Below are 4,640 nucleotides of genomic sequence, written 5' to 3'. Positions count from 1 at the left end.
CGGCAGAGAGAGGGTCCCTCCTGTGCTCCCACCACCCGAGAGTCCCCTCCCCGGGGTTGGGAGCCCGCTGCCAGGCCTGGGGGTTATCCCTGCTCCCTGCCCTGGGTTCCCACCCGCCATCCAGGTTTTCTCATCCTTCTCCTGACCCTTCCCTCCCTGGCTGCCTGCATAGCTCTCTCCCCCTTCCCACCAGGCCCGGTGCCCAGACCCCCACCTGGATGTGCAGCAGGCACCTTTCCAAGGGCTGTATGAGGCCACAGCTGGCTGCTCCAGAGGGATCTCCAGGAGGAAGGATGCTCCCTGCCCCACAGTTCAACCCCAGCATTGCCCTGGGCCATCTTTGGGGCTGAGACTAAGAGCCAGACATCCCAAGGCTTGAGACTGTTCCCAAGTGAAGTCTGGGGACAGACTGGTCTCCCAGTAGGGCACATCAATTGGGCATACTGGGATTGATGTATGAACAATTGTGGGATTGATGGGGATTGGGCATACTGGGATTGATGTGGAGAAGGCAGCTCCAGAGGAGGACACCCTAATGAAAAGTGATGGATGCCACATGTTTTGGAGGCACGGAGTAGACTGAACCACCCCACAGGGCATCAGAATCTTGCCCCTTTGCCCTACTGGGGTGTCCCTTTGCGTTGGGCAAACTGTCACCCACGGCGAGAACAGCCGGTTAATTTATGAGACCAAAAGATGTGGTCGTGGAGTGGCCATGGGAACTCCGAAGCTCATCAATTAACCACAACCAAAAACCAGCTCAGAAACGATGACTGTGAACCAGCCACGTGGCCACAAACCACCGGGCTGCCGTGCCCAAGCGTGCAGCAAGCCCACACCAGCACCTCGGCGTCCTTCCAGCGCTGCCCCAGAGCTCACACACCATCCCATCACAGACGCCTCCTTTTCATATTTCACTTTTTTTTTTTTTTCTTTAGCTCAGACCTGACCCATGCATTAGAAAAGCCCAGGGATGTCACCGAAAGGACACGCACAGATAAAAGGCAGTGCTGACACGGTAATATCTCTGAGTTATTCCTATACCACTCCAAGTTTAAAAGAAACATCTGTTAGCAAGGTATTTGGACTATGAATCCATCAAAATTTGTGAAATATTGCTATCGCCATTTCAAACGTATCACACTGTGTGTTATTCTTAACAAGTGAAAACAATTTTGGGAGTAGCTGCTGTGCAACTTTTTAAAGTTAAATAACATTTTCATTGAAAATACTCCAGTCTATAAACAAAGTTTACACGAGGGCCTGTATGGCTCTAAAACAGACCTCTGGATCGGGAAGAGCGACGGGCTCCCTCTTTGTGGGAGCAGTTGTGCTCTTTGTCCGAAGTCCTCGCCCGGATTTTGTTGGGATCAGAGGGCGGCCGTGCTGGAAACGTTTGTCCCTGAGAAATTCAGTCCCATGACATCCAGTGCCTGCTCTCTCCTAAGCCATCCCGTCAAACCCAGATCCCAAAATTCGCTTATGTAACGCTGGTTAACCGTGCCCTGCGAGGAGGTGGCCAGCTGGGGCCAGGGAGCCAGGGCAGAGCAGTGTGGTTTGGGCTCTCGTAGGAGGCAAGAGCGTATTTGAGTAGCTCCTTGGTTACTAAGAAGTGTTAGTCATGGGGAAAGCTGTAGTATTTATTCCGTAAAATGTAAATACATAACCCAAACCACAAAGGAATAACCATGGATGGAAATAGTGTAGCATTTACCGAGGGAGCCGAGCTGCCTTTCTACAGAAGCTGTATTTCCTCAGCCCCATAGAGTGTAATTCACCTTGAACGGAGCTTCTGCTCCAGCCCGTGGAGTTACACATCGGCTGAACTCGGTCCAGGCACACTAAACAACCCAGTGTGTTATATATTCCAACCAAAAAAAGTGATGCCAAAACGGAGCTAAAAATACAAATGTGGAAGGTTTGAAAAGCAAACACTGCTTAATTCAGCGGTGGATGCAACTTTAAAGATCCAGGGCATCAAAAATAGAAACATTGTGTCTGTGCTCAAGGCAAGGCTCACCTCCCTCTGATTACATGGGTGAAGGAGGGGTTGGTGGGGTTCTTGCCGGTGATTCGGTCCCAGCCCTACTTGGGGTTCCACAGCCAGGTTTTTTCCTCTCTGTCCTCCGTGAAAAACCTTCTGGGAATCTCTGCACCTGGACAGCAAGACCATTGGTCTCCTCTGGAAGCAAAGAACCAGGTCACTGGGGACCTCACCCTGCAAAGAATGGCCAGACAAAGAGGTCATTCATCCTATGCAGACCTTGGCTGTGACAGAAGACTTTGTCAGTGGCAGCAAGAAGCCCAGGAACCGGCAGGTCTCCTGGAGCCCCAGTGCCCAGCTCTGCTCACAGAGGTCACCAGCTGAGGGGCAATTATTTGTTCTCTTTTGTTTCAACCTGGTTATCGTGGATTTGCCCAGACGTGTTCCTGATAAAGTCCCAGCCACACACACCTGACCCGTTTCCAGGTTTTGTGTGCTCAGGACCTACCAACAAGCACTGCAGGTCGATGTTCAGCACCTCTAGAAATTAGGCCAGCTCTGTTTACAAGGAAAACTTCTCCTCTAATGGCAGCATTTCAGGAGATGCCTCTGGTCTCGGACCTTCCCAAACCAGTTCTTGCATCCTATGTTATTTTTAGAGCAGCTGCACCTTTTTTTGGGCTCTAAAGTTTGCAAACAACCCGCCTTGAGGAAAAAAAAATAAAAGAACTTGTCTCACCAGATTTGTGCTTGAGCAGAAACAAGCCTAAAACCATAAATAAATAAATAAAGGCATATGTCAGAGACGTTTTAATGACATGAATTACAGGATGCCCATAAGTGTGCTCAGATCAATTCCCTCCTACCCTTTCCTTTCAGCTGCCTAAGCTTGTCAATTAAAACAAAGGGAACTGAGCAAACAACTCCAAGGGATTATGTTTTCCAAAGTAGCTCTTCACTAAAGAGCTGGACTACGACTGGTAAAAACAAGTGCAGCTGCTTGAATGGTGAAAGGAACATTTTTTACAACCACTCTGAGATTTTCATGATTTCTCTGAGTGCTTCAGAGCTGGCCTGTTCTACCAGAATTTTCTGCCTCCTCTTGAATAAATAAATTCATACTTCTCCTAAAACACAGGACTGGGCCCAGCTTGGACTCTATTTCTGCTTTACATTAAAGTGTCTCTGCTGAGGTGTCAGGACCACGTCTAGAACCACTCCTGAGCTAAGAGGAAAATCAGGTTCAGCATTGCTGTTTTATTCCAAACGGGGTTTTGGTTTTTTGGGGTTTTTTTTGCAAATCCCTACAAAAACACTGTGTGGGAACATTAAAATAATGCAGTTCTAAAAAGGCAGTCTTTGGTAATCAGACACATGGCAGTTGAAACAGTAGGATTGTCTGCTCTTTCCTGTTTTTAAGGATGATTTTTATTGTTTGAAGAACGCTATTAAAAGGTTGAGTGTTCCACACAGGGAGAACCTTAAATTGCTGTTACTTGACTTGTTCACTTTGCCACTATTCAAAGATCCCCAAGACTGAGCGAGGCTAGAAATGTTCACACAGGGAGTGTCTGTCTTCTGCTGCAAGACTCTGAGGTCTCTGCTGGTAAATGTTGTTCCTTTAGAGATGCTGGTGCCTCAAAACTAGGAGGTTTCTTTCAGATTGGAGTCTCTCTCAGGTTGGACACCAGGAAGAATTCCTTCATGGAAAGTGTGGTTAGGCATTGGAATGGGCTGCCCATGGAGGCGATGGAATTACCATCCCTGGAGGTGTTCAAAAAATGACTTGGTGCTCCGGTCTAGTTGACAAGGTGGTGATGGGTCAAAGGTTGGACCTGATGATCTTGGAGCTCTTTTCCAGCCTTAATGACCCTGGAATTCCGTGATTAGGAAGTGCTTCAGCAACACAACTCACGAAATGAAGGTAGAGCCATTTTAATGGTCTATTGTGAACATTCTCCTCAAGTGTGTTAGAAACACATCTGTTTTAAAATCATCTACACACCGACTGGTTTCCTCAGTCGGTGTCACAAGAAGAACACGCACTGATCTCATGCAGCTTTTGGAAAGAATCCTTACCTTTAGCCCACATTCACTGCATTACTCCCCACTCCATCAAAGCCCCATCCCTGAGAAGCAAGGGGGACCTCCAGAAGGCGAAGAACACATTCCTCCTGCTCTGAAATTGTGGCTGGTACTAATAAAGACCGTCATTCCTCTAACGAGCGCCATCCGGCCATATGGCCATCGGAGATAAGCAGATTCGTTTGGGATCTGATGAGTCATGAATACTTCTGGAGAATACCACAAGTGCTGGCAGCTCCCTGGCCTTGCAAACCACTCCAGTGTGTCTCTAGTACTGATACGTGGCTCTGCCTGAGTCCTGCTGCGACTCTGATATTTCCACACAACCGCGGGGTGCCGACATTTGTCTTTGTCCCTTTAGTTGTAGCTCGAGATCTGCCATCAGCAGAAGCTCCAATGATCTCAAACACTGCTCCAAGGTGTAAATCAGCAGAGCAGGACATCTGCTGCAGAAACAGTTCACACCAGCTCTATTAGACTTCCAGCAACAGCAAAGGACTTTACAGGCAGGTGTAACTGCAAGTGCTGGGAAACGTCAGCACGTGGATGAATTTCGAATTTGTTGATGTGA

This window comes from Manacus vitellinus, unplaced genomic scaffold, assembly GCF_001715985.3.
Source record: "Manacus vitellinus isolate BGI_N305 unplaced genomic scaffold, ASM171598v3 scaffold_6_pilon, whole genome shotgun sequence".
In the NCBI taxonomy this organism is placed as follows: Eukaryota; Metazoa; Chordata; class Aves; order Passeriformes; family Pipridae; genus Manacus; species Manacus vitellinus.
The sequence above is the reverse complement of the archived record's forward strand: the minus strand, read 5'-3'. Positions refer to the sequence as shown.